The sequence below is a fragment of the Astatotilapia calliptera genome, chromosome 14 (genome assembly GCF_964374335.1).
Source record: "Astatotilapia calliptera chromosome 14, fAstCal68.1, whole genome shotgun sequence".
Lineage (NCBI taxonomy): Eukaryota > Metazoa > Chordata > Actinopteri > Cichliformes > Cichlidae > Astatotilapia > Astatotilapia calliptera.
Genome location: NC_137435.1, coordinates 7,292,643 through 7,311,094, shown reverse-complemented (window position 1 = coordinate 7,311,094; position 18,452 = coordinate 7,292,643). Strand labels below are relative to the sequence as shown.

At 39.4% G+C, this 18,452-nt stretch overlaps 1 protein-coding gene across 4 annotated transcripts in view; it reads right to left on the bottom strand.

Moving 5' to 3' along the window:
• cntn5 (contactin 5) overlaps nucleotides 1-5,699 on the bottom strand; it is a 114,608-nt gene extending 108,909 nt beyond the window's left edge. For all 4 annotated transcript variants that reach the window (XM_026191357.2, XM_026191358.2, XM_026191359.2 and 1 more), the window contains exon 1: nucleotides 5,159-5,699. The gene's annotated coding sequence lies outside the window, so the exon portion shown is untranslated. The remainder of the gene's footprint in view (nucleotides 1-5,158) is intronic.
• Between the last annotated feature and the right edge of the window lie 12,753 nt (nucleotides 5,700-18,452).

Below are 18,452 nucleotides of genomic sequence, written 5' to 3'. Positions count from 1 at the left end.
TGTCCAAGAACTACTGAGGTTACTGTTCTGGAAAGAATATGTCTGCACTCTGAAAGAGCTGACAGTAACCTGCAATTAGAATCAATGGTGTAAACATGCATATAAAAATACAGCACAAGTCAAACAAAACTGTTCTCAAGATGATTCCTCATTTCCAATCAAACTTTTACAAGAGAAAACACAGCACATAAAAATCGTTAATGCAATAACGAGCTAGAAAACAGCCGTTAAGCAACAGGGCCTAAAGACATTTTCACTAGGGTTAAAGATTAAAATGTGAAAGGTAATTCGACCTAATTATGTTCAAGACATGATTAAAAAGTTCCGAGACTGTTGCAGTTTTCCAATAACTGAGAGCATCACGCACATTTAATAGGTGCAAGTGGTGTAGAAGGGAACTACTTTGATGGGGGTGGCGCTGGATTACTTTTATGGGCGCGGCCTCAGGACTTGTGAAATGTTACATTAAAATCACTGGTTTCTCAGTGTTCCTTTGATTTCTATAAACACTGCTCATGCTCTCCGTGTCTTTGGAGGTAAGACTTATTAAGATACCACAGGAGTAGATATGGAGCTGTAAAGTCTGGTGTGAGCTCCAATGAATTTTAAGTGAGGCATAAAAAAATTGCCTCCTAGGAATCATTTGGCGTATCAATGCCCTGCTTGAGGTAATGAGAAACAAAAATTAAATATATAACAGTATAAAAAAGAATGCAAATAAAATTATGAATCTTAGGTAACAATGACTTATTATGCCTCAAATTCTATTGAAGATTATACACATAGCTTGCAAGCAACCCCTTTTTGTCTGTCGTTATAACACTTTTAAATGCATTCCCAATCTGACAAACACAAACTCGTTTACCAGTTACATATATTTTTTTAAATGTTTTATTTATTTATATAATCAAATTTTACTTTCTTTCATATGAAAGTCAAAAGTGTCACTAAATTCAGCTAATCTTTCATTTTGTACTATCAGCATGATGCAGATATAGCCTTAGACCCTGTATTTGACTCCCATGAAACTGCATAGCCAGTTTTTACACCTTCATCTCACTAATCTGTCTAGAGCATGAGATTGTTAGACGTTTGGAAGATAAAAAATCAAAGAGTGTTGTGCTTCATCATGGCCCTGGTAGATAAGGCCCTTTACTGTCACATAAAATCAGGAGCTGCCTACTGGAAAAACACTCCATCCTCGGGCTATTCCCCACCATCATCACTACTCTCTCCATACCATCTCTGCAAATACTTGGTGTTCGCTTCACTGACAAAGTCCTTCCTTACACCTATTTCAGCACGCAAGTAACATGTTGAGTACAGGCCGGGTGCTACTGCGCAGATTTCATCAATGAAGTCAAAAGGTTTGCCTTGTTGCCCCGATAATCAACTAGATTTACCATTTCAACTAATGAGAGACCCATATTTTGATTACAAGTGTGTTCCTGTTTTCATTTCAACTACTACTTCATAAATGCATTGCTTTGTTTCAGTTAATAACCTTTAACACTTTAAAAGCACATATTTAAGCTGTGGCGCAGAGGAAGCCTGCAGGTATCTTCAGATCACTTGCTCAAATTAAACACACTGAGGACAGCCCAAAGACAAATGATACCAGGGCAGCATAATTAACCAACCTGAGGCTGTGGGACATATTAGCAAACCAAAATAAGTTATTTTAGCCATTCTGAAAGCAGTAGAAATCAAGAAAGGAAAGCCCCAGGTTGATGCAGTCACGTCACTTGTTTTAATTACACACTGCTAACTCACACAATTGTTATGGTGCGTGGTGTTTTTGTACAACCTCCTGGCTGCAGCGCACGAGTCAGATCAAAGCAGCGACGTACATACGAGATGAAGATACGAGGCTGAAGGATGCAAAACTGCGCTCAAATTAACAGTACTTATTTTGTTCACACACAGGCTTTAGCATTGCAATGTCAGTGCGACTTAAGATTGTCTGTTTGACTCATTGGACATCAAATCCAAGTCATTCATAACCGTGACAAGTGGATGAGGGTGCTGAAAGTCAGTCTTTCTTACACAGATGCTTCTAAGCAATTATATAAATTAAGTTGTCAGATGGGTCATGAGGGATGTTTGTCTTCCAGGCTGTGCTAGACCAGCCTGCCTTACAAACAAAGTGCTAGATAGGAAGACAGCCAAAGAGGAGTTTGCCACTGTCAAGATTACCAACACTTCTTAAAAGGAATTTCTTTAATCCAACAAATGCATGTCATCTCAAATCACTGCATGGAATATTCCCAGGGCCTACATTGTTAGTCACGATTATGTTTTGAGCACAAAATTAAGCCCTTGCATCCTCTGGACAGTGAAAAACATGTTGTTTATATATTTGAGGATGCTCAGCAATTTCCTATCACTGCCTCACTGTGCTTTTGTCACCATAGAAGTAGCTTCAGAGTGCTCTATACAATAAAGCAGGATATAGTGTGATATCCTTTGAATAGCTTTGCTCACAACACTCTACAGGGACATGTTGAGCGCCACTTGTGCTCCGCACAACATTTTTGTCCGTTTTCACTTTATTAGTTGCAGATTTGTCAGTGAAAATATGATTCCCTTGGGTGGTGAGACAGTTTCTATCCCTAGCCTCTCTCTTGTCACTGCTGATATGCATTTTTTTTCCCCCAAGTGTCTCAAAGGCCTTCACCAGAGTTGTCGTTTTTAATTAGCCATACCCTAAATGCGTGTCTGTTGGCCCATGTCAATAGTCATTTAATTTTGGAGGATGGGGCAGCTGTAACATCAAGACATCTTTCATTTCAATCAAGGTTAGCCGATTTACTAATTTGCATTTCATCTCGCACCTGCCCCCATGTGGATTTACAAACATTTTAAAGCATGCGCTGCAAGCAAATAACTGATTTACATATGATAAAGATAGGGGTAACCTCTAATTCATGCCAAGTGAAACAAGCACAGCTGTGCGTTCCCTCCACCTTTCCCCCTGATATGCAGGTGAATCTCCTTTTGATTACTGCATCTGGTGACTTGAACTATACATCTCTTGGTGAGATGAGCCATTTTCAGATAATCTTAGGAAATTAAACCCAGCTGTACAATGAACTGATATGGCAATCATTTAAGCACATAGGGCTTATGAAATATAGATATACATCTATAATAATATTAAGGCAAATTATAGGACATTTGAAATCCCAAGCATGCCTCCAAGTTATACTTCCATCATTAAGTCTTAATGGATGCTCTATTACACTAACAGAAAACCATAGAGCCACACTGTGATGTGGGTTATATGATTGTAACACTGCTATACAGTTTTAGAGATATAATTCAAAGCTATTTAGCTATTGGTGTTAAATTTGACCTATATTTAGGTGAGGTTTCTGTTTTTTACCCTTTTTTTTCATGGTGAAATATGGAAAGCTTCCTTGAGTCATAAATGCTCCATGTTTGTTAAAGTGGAGCCTTGTCCTCATGCTGAGAGTGAAATATACCAGTTGGAATCAGGGGAAAATAAAACAGAAAGCCACTGTTGTAAGAAAACAAAGATACAAATGGTTTTGCTGAATTTGCCTGAATTTTTTGACATTGTAGTAAAACTCCATATTGACTGCATCCATGTTGCAAGCAGCTCTGCCACGGTGTATTGTATGTGACGTAGGCCACAGAGTTTAGAATAATTCATGAGGCAAATCAGAGAGAGAAGGCTACTTTTCTTTCAGCATATCCCACTCTCACATACACAAACTATACTTACACCATTGCGTATGTAACACGCTGGGTGTCAATAAAGCGAATGCCATATATTTCACAATTTTACAATTTATGGAGTAAGAACTATTGTTTTTGTTTTTTTACTGTTGGAAAATGTCTGTCTTTTTCTTGAGCTTCACAGATACATGCTGCATATGAACATCTACCACCTTCAAAGCAGATCTGAACATCTGCTACTACATGTCAGCTTCTGGGAACCACTGAAGGATGCAGACAAAACTAGTTTCTATATTTTTAGAAAAAAAAATATTCCAGAGGCTCATCATTTAAAACTTTGTGACTCTTAAATATTGTATTGACATACTTAGTGACCTTAAATTATTACAATGCTGTTTCTTAGTGCCTCGGAGTGGCAAAAATGAAGAAAACCCCAAGCAGCAGGGGAGTTACTGACAGCAGAAAGACCTTGAAAGGGTGCATTTTTCTTTGACAGACTTAATTCCTTCTGCCACCGCTTGGCTAATTACTGTCATTGAGAAGAAAGTCACGCAAACTTCTAAGGGGGAAAAAAAAGAAAAGAAAACATATCCTAATTGAGTAATTGCTTAATAATAGCCATTTCATTTCTGTGCACCATCCAAACACATCAATAAGACCAAACACAAGTCTGTGAGCCTAAAAGCCACAGTGGACAACCAACTGTCACCAGTGCACTTAGACCATACTATTACACTTTGCATTCAACACAGCCAAGCTGCAAAATTAGAGTTTGGCAAATCTGCATATCTCTGATTGGATAATTCCTATGGGTCTACTTGTGTGGTAAGTGGTGTGTTAGAAGCCTCCTGTTCTATTCTAACCTAAAAATGCAATCCTCCCTCCAAAAATACAGATCTTCTCCTGCCCTCACAGTGTAGCTCTTTTTCTTACAAAGAACATTTAATGGACCCATTTGAGATGCTAGAGCTCAAATCTACACATTGTTTTTTCTTTTTAAGACTGCTGAAGCTTTACTGTAGGACACCGCTAATTTGACTTCAAAACTGAAGTCATTATTTCAGCTAGCCCCAGGCGCGATGAGCAGCTGAAATGGTTCAATTTGACACTTTGTTGTGTGTTTTGTGCATCTTGAAACAGCTCCATCGCCCACATGCTTAATTTTGACTCTGTCACTCTTTTGGAAAAGGTAGAAGTTATTGAAGCAGCGTGGTTGGAAGTAAGCAAAGCGGACAGTCTGAAATCTAAAATGCACCCCCCAAAACTATTCAGCTCCTTACAGGTTTTCATTTATTTATTTATTTATTTTTATGTTTTTCATGGATATCTCCAGGTTGTAATCTCCGGAACTTGTCTCTCTTTAGACAACCCGCGTTCGCTCTTACAGATCCAGCTCTACAATCGATGGGAAAAATAAAAGAAATGCGAGTAAAGTGAAATACTTTAAAATACTCACGGAAATACAAAAAAGTCGTCCTCGGTCTCCGGGTGATAGCTGCTGTGGTAGCTGACCCAAACGACGGAATGGCAGCGGTTATATCCAGTGAAGTCCGGGTCCTCCTCTCTGCCGCTCTATGTGGTTAGTCAGCGCAAACAGCACATCCTTAAGCAGAAACAGCAGGAAACAGGTACACTTCTTTCGGTCTCGAGCTCTTTACCCCCTAGAAGCGTGAAAGCTCGTCCTCGACTTCGGGGAGCTTACTGGATGTGCCGTGCGTCGTGCTGGACGTAGCTTTGGTTTAGTCTCTTCTCTGTCAGCCTCCACCGCTGCAGCCGGCTGAGGCTCTGTCTGCAGCGCAGCATCCCATCTCCCTGGTGCTGAGGAAAAAAAGGTGGCCCTTAGATAGTTATAAGGAGTGGCATTGCATCAGTGCATCGGTTTCTGCCACTGTACAAAGATCTTGGTCGGAATATGCTTTTCTATCTGCTGGTCCCTTTGATGCTGAAGTTGATTAAGTGGGGGTGGAAAAAACCTGCTTTGTAAATGGCTGAATATACCCCCTCTTTTCAAGAGTGCGCATATAATGCTGACTTGGGTTTCTCCCCTTTTTGTTCATTACCGTAATACATACACGTCTACAGCCCCATTAACACATGTGTAAGGCACTGATAATTTATTAAAACTAATTTTTATATACATTTCCAGTCGAGTCTTGCTGCTGAATTTTCTCCCCATTTTTAGCCTATTGTGAAATATGACAAAAATGTTTTTTTTCATCGTTATTTTTAACATTCACCTTGTTAAGGTATTAAGCAATAAACAGCTACTGTATGTAGCAAATGACTAACTTTGGCTTAGCATGTTTCACCAATTTCGCAGATTAAAGTTTTAAATACAAAATTAACTTGAAGCTTATTTTTTCCTTCTTCATCAAACACCTGGTGTTCCGCTGTGTTCATTTAAACAGGAAAATTTGTTACCTGTTAACTTTAGGGTCTGAAAAGTAAAACTAATGTAGAGCCTCTTAAAGCTGCATTTTTTTGTAATGACCAGTAGGTGGAGATTCTTCTATAAAGAAGTCTTAGTAGATGTCGATAGAAAATGCTCTCTTGATCTGTGAGGTTAGTAAATTCATGATAAGTTTTTTTTTTTTATTATTATTATTTTTTTTTTAAATGACATCAGAAACAGCAGTATGCGACATTACGTGATGGCAGAGCTTCAGTTCATCCTTTGTCATTTTTTTTTTTTTTTTTTTTTTAATAAATAGGACAGGGGGAATGAATGAGAGAAAGAGGGGGAGAGAAAGAAAGAAAACCAAAGAGGAGAAGAGACTGTGAGAAGGGGGGGAAGAGAGAGAAAAAAAAAAGAACTCCTGGGTCACCTGTATGGAGAAAAAAAAAAAAACAAACAAAAAAAACAGAGGAGACAGCAAACAACAAAGAGCAACATAATAATAGAGAAAACAAAGCACCATCACAATAAACTAGCTAGTCATAGATATCAATATTTACTAAATAATAAACGATATTGTGCAGCACGCAAGATAGACAGCGCACAGTGTGCTTTGAGGCAGCAGCCAAGAAAGCTTTAGTCCGCGTCTGTGAATACCCATGTGTGCATACCTGTGTGGATCAGCATGCTTGCATTCCAAAGGTTTCTCCATGTAATGATCTGCTAGGGAGTGTGGGGGGGCCACAGCCCCGTCCTCCAGGGTGTGAAGCGGGTATGGAGGAGATCAAAACTCCAGACATCTAGAGGCCCCCAGAACACAAGAGACCATGGAAGACCAACAGAGGGGCAGCCGCGCCACTGTTCCAGTAAGAGCTGAGGAGAGTCCCAGATGAGGGCTCGCCCAGCAGCCGCGGAGCAGAAGTCAGGGGGAGTTGCAGTGACGCGCCCGTGAGCTCCGCCGGCCCCCAGCTGCGCCTGAGTGACCGAGCCCCAGGCCGAGAGGCCGGGGGCACCCCACCTCCAAAGGGGCCCGAGCGAGCCCCAGGCCCCGACAAGCGGCCGCCAAGGAGTGAGCCGGTGTGTACCCGGACGCCCACCCCCAGACACAAAGAACCACCAACACACCGACACCTGAGGGAGTCCGCCACCGGCAGGGGAAGTGGTGGTGGGTGGAGATAGGCCTCCAAACCTTGGAGGGCCTGAGGTGTCCCCAGAGAGGTGGCGTTCATGATAAGTTTATGAAGTCAGTCACATTTTTTAAAGTCTTATTTTATACTCCAGGATTTACATTTGTGAATTCAGGTCATATTTAGAGACCAAACTGACAATAAAGCAGGTTCAAGGATATGTAGTGTTGCCTGGTTTTTCCCTCAGATCCACACCCTTTGATGCCAGATTTTAAAACCATATCAATAGTAAAACGAATACTGAATCTGAAAACAAAAATGAAAAACCAATTATTTAACAAACCAAGAAAAGAGCTGAAGGTGATGTTTGACTCCTTGTCAAGGGACTGTTTGACAGGACAAGTGTTTATTGATGATCATGATTGACTTCAGATCCATGCAGACTTCCCGGATCAATAGGCTTTACTACCTCACTGAACTTCAAAGTAAGATCAGGCGAATCCTTTGGTGGAAAAGAGCGTTTGTTTGAGTTATGTCTGGTGGGACGTGTCTTCTATTTAAAATTAAACATGGGTCCTCAGTTCATTTCTGTGCAACTGCTTCTTTTATGCTCTTTTCACAACCTAAAATTATACTTTTTGAAGACTTTATTATATCGTTAATAAATGAATGTTATTTCTATATATTTATTATTTATTATAATGTTTGTTTTTCTGCATTTAAAACAAAAAAAAATTGTGTGTCATGTGGCAGCATCCCCATCCTCTCAACAGAACATTAATGGTTCTAGACTAGAGAGTATAGATTAGTGCCTTCTGTTTCACATATCAGTTACTTAGCTCATATTGCCACCCTCTGCTGTGCGTGTTTGACTGACAATATGGAGCTAACAGCCTATCTCTATCCCCCATCATTAATTAAACAGTACCCATGAGTGAATGCTCTTCCTATTGCACAATTGATCCATTCTGCTGCTTGTAGCTCTTATCAGCTTTTAGATCACATCTTTTGAGAAGAAGTAGTTTAAGGGTCCTTTTTACAGCTTTACTTGTTGGCACTTACATCGTTTAGAGAGCTTTCCTGATAGTGTACATTATGAATTGTCAGAAGATAAGCCCATTATATTTTGTGTGTACTACCTTACACATCATCATTTTAGAGCGTTACCTCCGGTCAGCGGATTATTTTCGATGAGAGGATATGAAATATCAATCAGTTAGTATTTTTCAGTGTTGTATGAACAATATGCTATTATGGTTGTAGAGGAGGCGCTTTGATCCAAAGTTTGATAGTAACACAAATGGAATTAACTTTTTAAAGAGCAATGCCTCACTTTTGAATCTTACCGGTTACACTATTTTGTTGTAGTGTAACCTATTACCCTATTACCCTGCTTTCTACCACCACAAGTTAAATTTATGCCTTGTTTGTCAGTAAAGAGGCATATGTTGCATCTTTACAGCTATGGAACAAACACGCAACATTAGAATGTTTGATTATATAGGAGGAAGGAGACATTCAGCCAGTCTTTACAAACCTCAAGAGTACTGATAATCTGTGTTTGGTCCCCATTAGCACCAGTCTAATAGAGCTGTTCTTTTCTTGAGTAGACATTTAGGTGGTAACCAACTAATTTTCATATGAACTGTAATTACAGCTTTGGGGGACAACATGACAACATGCTGTTGGCACTAAGAAGACAGCCATGCCATGTAATTAGAGAGGTGGTGTTTTGCAGCAAGAAAAGGATTAAAAATTAGAACCTGACACACATGTCCCATGATTTGCATGGCAGGTTCGAAAACTTTCTTAACTGTTAAGCCAAACTAATACTGGTGGGTTAAATCTGTGAGTATAGCGCCACATTGCCTTCTTCTTCCAAATACAATAATTAACTTTGATGTGGACTTGCTGGAAGCATGTTAAGCTGTGAATGATGGATTTAAATTGTTTTGGGCAGATTCCTGAGGGGTTTCACTCACTCTCATTTATGATTAAGACACATGCCGGAGTACTATAGCTGTAAAATCAACAGCATGGCTGGAACACGTCTCTGATCAGTCATTTTACTTGGCAGGACCTGTTCTTTACATAATCTTCCTTCCTTCAAGTCTGTCTCTTTCTGTCAGTGCTGGAGTGAACACTTTCGCACTTCTAACATTGTCAGAATGTGACATCTGTAGTTTGTATCGTGGTATGTTCTGTTGCAGCCGACTGAATCCCAATTTCCCAAGAAAAGGCTAAGGAGATGGCTATCCTCAGCATTTGGACTAGCACAGCAGTATCCACGAACAAAACGTCTTAATTTATCTTCATTACACACTCTGAGAGCTGTGTTGTGCTACACTGCTCTCTGCTTCACCGTTGCTTTAGTCTGCAGCAGGAACTTTTGCTTTTAATATAGAAGAGAGCACATATTTTTGGTGCAGAAAAGAGGAAATGTCTGACATGATATTTCTGTTGGGTCAATATTTGACAGTACTTTCAATTTAGCAAAAATGCTGGAGTGAGCATTTCTTTTAAATAGTTTATACTGTATTTGTGTACGTATGTTCATCTCTCTGTCTGTGTTTTATTTGCTAAGTGTAAGTCGTGCATCTGTCTGTTCACACGTGCCAGCCATAGAAACTGCAGAAAAAAACTAAAGGTATACTAGTACAGATGGTGAGTTACATTAACATGCCTAGCAAATTTAAGCAATTTATATTTATTGCTCAGCAGATGCTGACTGGATAGAGGTGGTAAATTATTATTTGGTTGGTAGACTGATTCTTTTCATTACTGGTAGCACCAACATCTGCTGAGTAGAGTCTTTATGCATGCAAGTGGCTGGAAAAAGTCACAGCGAGAGGCTGAAGATTTAAAGTCTGTTTAATGTAAACGAGATGAAATGAAACTACAAATATAAGCACAGCATGATTTAAGATACAACGAAAAGACACTACGTATTCAAAAGAAAACCAATAGCACCTTATGGTTGAGAACAGACCAAAGAGTTTGAAAAAACAAGAATATTTTTTTCATCCGTATTTTAAAATGCTACCCATTTTACCCTGGCACATAATGACAAATTGAATGTACCTGTGATTTTACAACTTAAGGGACAAATAGTGCATTCTTAGCTTCACAATAATCTCAACTCAAGGTCTGGTTGAGTTTTCAGAATGCTTCCCTGCTTATAAGAGTAACGAATAGAAATAGCATGAACAGTAAAAACGGACAGCGCCAGAGCAAATCTGCGCACATCACCAAAAGTGGGAAGGGTTCAAGTTCATCGACCAGAGACCAGAAGATCCCTGAAAGAAGGTCAAGGAGGCAGTTCACATGTCTGATGCCAGCTGTTCATGGAAGCTGTAAGCCTGAAAAAACCTGCAAGCTCACCTTGGCTTATGATTACTTTTCTTTTTTCATGTAACACAGTATTTAGAATAGAATAGAATAATCCTTTAATTGTCCCACAAGGGGAAATTTGGTTGTAACAGCAGCCAGAAAGACACATATACAAACAAACAGTACACAGGAAACAGAACAGAAACATACACAATTTTTCTTACATATTTACATTAAGGACGATGGTTACTATAAACAGAGTACTGTAATAAACAGAGTACTGTTTCATGAAAGGGTTACATGAACTGAATTGTATTTCTCTTATATTATGATTACTATATGTATGCTAGTGATATTAAGCGCAGTGCTCATTGGCATACTTTGTTCAATCGTGCAAGAAAAAGCAGGATGGAAACTGATTAAAACAGCTTTCACTTTTTGCCACACTTCGTTTGCTTCAAAACAACACTTTCTCATTCCTATTTCACATGCGACTGGACTGACTTGTCATAAACTATACAAGCAAGAATGCAGGCATAGTCAGGTCCACTGATCAGACGGATGACAGAATGCATAGGATGTTTCAGAGTGTGTATCCTGGTAGTGTTACAAACATGGTTAAGCTTGTAACAAGAGAAGCAGTCCACGCACACACATTCACTTAAAAGCTAATTTGTTTATTTAAACAAATAAACATGAGATTAGGTGTGGAGATCTGGCTAGTGGTCAGTTCTGTCAAACTGGAAGTATGTCCAAAAACTAAGCATAAGGAAAGAAAGAGTGACCTGGGACATCAGGCATTTCATAGGTTTGGCCATTCCGACCTTTTACATGCAGCCAACTGCCCACTCCAGCTCCTGTAAAGGGAAACAGGTCTTCAAGTATTTTGTTTTTGTAAAACAGTAAAGTAAAATAAAAATGAATAAATTATAAATGATTTTTGTTGTATGAAATCACCTGTTATAATTTATCTTTCACACCTCGCACTAACAAAATTTTTGGATATATGCTAGTTAGGTTCTTATGTAATCTGTCATACCCTTCGTAATGAATGGCTATACACTGATGACTTCCATTGAAACCATTTTTGAAGTTTTGGTGAACAGTAGATGAGTCAGGGCCAGAGGCATCGCTCAGGTTTTCTCTGCTTTTTAAGGACTTAAAATTCAGATACTGTTCATCATTTTTTGGTCTGATTCTTCTTCTTTTGTCCTCCACTTGACAAGTTTCCTCAAATTTAAGGACACACTGCACACCATGCAGAGATATGCAACATGTTTGGCAAATGGCTCAATTCCTTGTCAGGTTGGCGGGATGAGGGCTGGAGCTTACCTCAGCTACCATAGGGCGACAGGCAGGGGACACCCTCAACAGATCACCTGTCAACAACAACATCATTCTGCTCCTGCTACTGTACAAGGACCAGGCTGAAAATGAGTGAAAAAGTAACCAATGTTCACAGAAAAATTTCCAGACAACTGCTAGTCCGGAGAACATTGACAACTAAGTCTGGCCCCATGGAAGCAAAATGTAAAGAAATGATGAGTGGCTCAAAACCTTTGCACAGTATTATGCATAAATTCATGTTTTAAGAATGTGTTTTCAGAAAAAACATCCTTTAATATATTTTCAATCAGTTTCTTTATAAAATGAATCAATGTTGTGTGTCACTTTGTTTAACATGAAAACACTTGCTCATTGTGATTATGCGACAGTTATTACCCAAAAGTTTCCCAAAGAGCTACAAAACTCTTTTGGTTGTAGTTGTGGTTCTTCTATGTTTAGTTATCAACTTCAACATCTTTGTGTTGGTTAACTTTTGCAGCCCTTATTTTATTTTTCTGGTGCTTCTGCCAGCAGTGCTAAGGACTACATGGCAGATAAGCAAAGTTAGCTGGTGATCATTAAACGTGTCCAGCAGGAAAAATCTTTAGCAGTGAAGTTTCATTATTGACTGAATCACCATTGTCACTGAACGGATCACTAGTTTGGCATTTAGCACTTGTTAAGCACTAGTTAGCAGTTCCACTCGCTCGTGAGGTGGGGACAACAGAGCTGTCACATCAGCTGTGATTCAGTCTTAATGTGTTCGCTCTATTTCAAAAAGGCTGCTGGGCTATTAACCTCAGATAACCATTTATTTTTTTGTTTAATGGGAACAACTATGTTTCACATAGCACAACATTAAAAGCCTAATTTGCAATTAGTGTAATGCTGATATGAGCTGTTTTTTTCCAGCTTGAGCTAGAAACACACTGAACATAAAACTAAACTAATGGTACTTAATCAACACTGGTAAGAACTTATAGAGCTGCGTAGGAACAGTGACATGGTCACCTACCGTAGAAATGTGGTGTGTTTCATCAGCAATAAGCACTTAAAGTTTTGGTAAAAAGAAGGTTCACCTTTCTTCAGTTCTATCGTTTTATGTTTTAGGTAATGAAAATAATCTGGTTCTTAGCAGGTCTTAAATGAGGTAAAGAGAACCTAGGGTGAACAACAACACATGGCATATTACATAGTGTCATTATACACAAGGTAGCCCTTACTTCAAGTACATTGAAGTAATGGTCTCAAGTCAGTGAAGTAATGCTTTCCTGTATCAGTCTCTCCTATTGCTGTGGACGAATTTTGGCTTTTCTTTAAAATTGCTTTTTTAGCTGATCGAGATTTGCCAGCATTTTGGAGCATCTTAGCACAGGCAGAGAAGAGGCTTTGTCACGGCCATTCTTCCAAGCAAGCCAGACTTGTTCAGTTTCTTCTATTTGTACTGTCATGAACTTTAACATTTTACATTCTAACTGAGCCTTTCAGAGTCTGATATGCAGCTCCTTGGATTTTTGCAGTTTCTCTGAGCATTGTACAGTTTAACCTTGGGATCAGTTTTCTGGGATGTCCACTCCTGGAAAGATTGGCAACCTTTTGAATGTTTTCCACTTGTGACTAATCTTTCCTGCTCTGGAATGATGGACTTTAAATTGTTTGAAAATGGCCTCATAGCCCCTCCAAGACAGATAAGCAGCAGCAAATGCTTCTTTAAGGTTGCCGGTGTCTTTCTGTCTTGTCATCGTGTTCTCACACACCTGAATTAGAAAGACCAGCAAACTGCCAAAACGTTTTTACTTGCTGATTAATCAAGTTGATTTTATTAGGAGCACCTGGCTGTTACTTTCCCTTTTTATCCCTATGAAAACAGTGAGAAGCAATGTGTGAAAATCTACATACACCCTGTTTTTTGGCAATGTTTATGAAACAGTGTAACATGTCAAGTGTTATGTTTTATCTCTGGTCGTTGTTGTCAACCTAAGTGAAAGACTTCTTAAGCATCTGATTAATTTGTATGTCGTTATGCAAAAAACTTTAAAACTTAAAGAGGGTGTACTTTCTTTTTTCCATGACTGTAGCTTATTGAAAGTAAACAAACTACAGTACATAATAAGTGGCCGCTGGAGCAAAGTTTGAACAGAACCATCAGGAATGTGATTTGCGACTCTGAACATTTAACAGCTAAACACCAAAATTTTAGAAACTCCCCTCCCAAAAGAGTAAATGGAATCAGTGATAGTTTTGCATTAATCAGGCAGACATAACAATTCAAATGAGTGCCAGTGCTGCTTCAACATAATAAATGTTTCTTCAGGTGTAAAATTGTTTCCAAATGATTTGAGTAAAAACTAATTTGCAACATTTTCTTAGATTATTCACAGTGTGCTTTTTTTAGTTTAACAGAGAGAGGCGGAAAAAAAAAGAAATCACACTCCGAGTTTGCTGTTTATTTTCATACTACTCTGTGCTCTAGCCACTGAAGTGTTGTCAAAGTCATATAGCTGTCTCAGCGACCAGTAGATCCACCTGCAGAGAATGTGAGATTGTCTGCTGTCTCCCTGCAGAAATACAGAATGCATTTGTCAGTGCTTGTGCCAGCAGAACGCTTGTATCTCGAATCGCCCCCATCAGAATCATCTAGTGCAGATAGTCACTCTGGTGCTTTCTGCGCTGCTGAAATAACACACTCCGACTCCATTCAGCTGTGATTGGAAATAACAATCATAATTACCACAGCGTAATCATATCCCTTAGCAATGACTGTCACCAGAGAAATACCATTACTCTAATGTCATAACAAATCAGCTGGTTTCAAGAACAGGAGCCAGAAAAAGAAGAGGGTGGGAAGGGTTGGACTCTATAATTGGAAAGGTTGACTATCGTGTATCATGTAATTTTATTCTGGAAAAAAAATGCTGTGTCACAATTTCTTTGCTTGGATCTGAATATATTTAGTTTGATCCTTTGGTTTTTGTCTCTAAGGGTTCCCCATAATTGAATCATCCATTCACTCTTTTACCCACAAACCATTCACTACTTCTTTGTTAGACTGAAAAAAATTTACAGGGATAAAATTGGGGAAAAGTGTGTTGGTGGATGCTGCCACTCACTCTCTCTCCCTTTGTGGTAGGATTCTTCATCTCCCTTGTGGCGGCCCATTTGTCCTGGAGTAATTCATTACCTGTTCAGTCAGTAGTGACAACACTTCAATTCCATCTGGCTCTACAGTCTCCTGGGGCCCCACTAGCCCCAGAATAATAAGGACAGCCACCAGGAAACATATTTGCTCACCTATTACCTCAATAACTATGTAATGATTGATTCCTTGTTGGATTATCCATGTGTCATAGCACAGCCAAGAGCCCCTCAAATGAGAGAATCACTACTCACTCCACCTGTCTTCATTCCAAATCACAGATGATAAACCAAGCATACGCAAAGGAATATGTGGCAGCCAGTGTGAGTTTTTCACAAAGCAAAGTATCATATGTCAGTCAAGATGTCCCAGCTGTGTTTTGGAGTCTTGAACGCAATGCAGAATTGATTCTGTGGCAAAATTCTGGACTATGAAAAATGTGTTTCTGTCGATGAAAAAAAATAAAATAAATTTCACTGCCAATGAGAAAACTGGTCAGTGTTTTCAAGGGGGTTAAAAAAAACGACCAACAATCCACAAACATACAACGCACAAAAAATTGCTGCTTTGAATCTGCTTCCCTCAACATAAAAAACTGTTTTCCCTCCTCCAAACGTGGTCAGTTCAATTCTGCTGGAGCCGCATGTGATTTCTACACCAAATTGCATGGATTACTTCAAAAGAAGAAAATATCGAAGTCATAATGTTTCTATTATGTAAGAGCAATAATAGTAGCACAGCAGCACGATCCAAGGACACAGTGATATTTAATAGGGGTAGAGCACTGTCATAACCCAATTGACGGGGCCACCTCAGGAGCTGTGTTGCAACCACCCACTGCAGACTGCACCCTCCCAGGGTATCACTTCAGAGGCCAGCAGCTGTGCCTGACAGCTGGACACACGTTGTCGTCCTTTCCCTGCAGGAAGCTCAGGAAAGGCTTTCTGTACCCTAGAGCTACACTTTGAATTCACCCTTGATCACAGTAATATTCCCTTACCCGACCGGAAAACATAAAGTGTAAGGCATGACGCTTCCTATGGTGCCAATCACACAATATTTTGGGCGTGTAACTGGCTCTTTCATCTCAAGTGATTTGCAGTGGACTCAACAGTGGAATAAGCTCCTAATCACCATTATAAAAATAATTATCTTGCAATATGAAGGTGCGCAACCATCAGAAAGTCACTCAACCAGAAAATGAGATACATTTTTGGAGTTAATTGTTCTCCAGTTTATAAAGCTCTTTGTGCTGACATCACGGTTTATCTGTGGTTTACAAGTCATCATTAGTATTTGAATTTGCACTCCCTCCACCCTGTCTCTTTCACACACCAACAACACACACACACAGAAACTCACAGAGCACATTTCTCAGTCTTTTGCTCTTAGGATCATGCGTCTGGGATCTGTTCCAGCTCGGCTAAAATTGATTAATAGTGGCTTTAATTCCACAGAATGCTGACTGCAGACTCTGCAACTGTGTGTCTTGAAACATGCTCCTTCCAGTCTCATCATCTAGATGTGTGTTTTGGAGAACTTAATGAATAAGTCATTAGGAGGTGACTATGATTGATGTTTTAGAAACAAACAAGCTACCATCGGCTGCTGCAGGAATCAGTGTGGAGGCTCGACTGCAAATTGCAGGTAAACCAACTGCGGAGGGCGCATCCATTTCACCATATGTTCACTGACTTCCTGATGACAAAGTGTTCATATGCGGTTTGTTATTTAAACATGGTTGTCTTTCGTGCAACTTTGGGATTATGCATTGGATGTGGCAGTTCAGTAAATTCTCCCTTCACAGAACGTTAATCTTTATCTGTGATTTTTTTAAAAATCAGTTTCTAATACTTAGACTTGGCAGAAGCTAATTAGAATAAAAAAAACCCCAAAATTAAACATCAATCTCTGTAACAAAAATGCTTTATAAAATATACTAATTCAGCAGAAAGAGGAAGAATTGTATAACTGGTTAGCCACAGGAAGAAGGACCCCCTGTGATGTTCAGTGGAGCATTAGTTTTAGAGCTCTAACAGCCGACTTTCACAGAAGCACCTCCAAGTATTTCAGTACTTTCACTGGTCAGGCATAACTGCTATCACCAATTAATATGAAAGGCAGCAGGTTGTCCTGCTCACTCAGCTGGCTACAGAGCATACAGCAGGGTTCCCCTCTGTGGAGTAATTGTGTAGGAATCTCCACTGATCAGCCAACAGAAGCTCAAACTGATGTCTCAACAGTCGAGACAACAGAAGCATGAACTGTAATAAGGTGAAACAATAATGAGATGTCTCCATCAGAGTTTTACTCTGATACTTTTTCTCAGTTACCAGTTTGAGCTTCTGCTGTGTTTTGACAGCCTATGAAATTCATGTAATGGGAGGCTTAAATCATCAGCTGAAACATTTACTAATGAAATTCTTTCAGTAGTTTGCAGCTCTTCGGGTCAGGCTGGTAAGGGGAACATGCATACTTTATCGTCTCAGCCTCAGTTTAAGATCTAGGTTCGGATCAGGTTTTGCCTGTAGCTCCTGAACGTTATACTATCAAACAAAGCAAAAATGCAGAAGAGGAAAGCTGAACAGTGGGAGGACACAAATCTTTTGACAGCATATTTGTGCACGTATGAAAACAAATTTTATATTCGGCATCACTCTGCATGATTTGCTATTGCATTTGTCTATTCAAAAGACACTTTGGTGATTTGAAATACCCACTAGACTGTAGGGGATGTAAAAACCTTCTAGAACCATGTCTTATAGTAACGCCAACTCAACATTTTGCCCTCCCCAGGCTATAATACAGCAGCGAAAAGGTAATAAGCTGCTCTAAAGACAAGAATTCATGCAGAGACAAGCTGTTGAAATGGCTCTAAGTTGCATTACCACCCGACCCTTCAGCAAAACAATTTCAAATGAATAACTGCTGTGTAAAACATAACCTCATATAATTTGGCCCAGCCTTTTTAAAGTGCCATAGAAATAGAATGCAGAAATCTTGTAGAGTGCACTGCAGCCATTACAGATGATTATGTTTAACCCGGGTGATGTAGGCGAAGCCTAATGATATTAAAAGTTGCAAGTTGAAATACCCAAACAAATTTGTGCAACACAAACCACTACTGTGTCCTTTACAATGACTCTCTTGAGGCCTGAATACTAATCTCAGCACAGACTGTGGCTGCACTGGGCAGCTTCCAGATGTAACTGTGTGTGAAACTGGCCGAGTGTGAAATAAGAATTGCAGGAAATGTGCTTGCATGTTCTGAATGAATAAATCTTTTTTTTAACAAAATAAAAATAACATTTATGATTGCCTGATTTTCGCTGTTCACATGTACGTGTCATATATTATTACTCTATGACACTGAAGTTTTGACAGCTAACGAACCAGAACCATGGATATTATAATTCAGTTGAATTTTGTCTTGAAA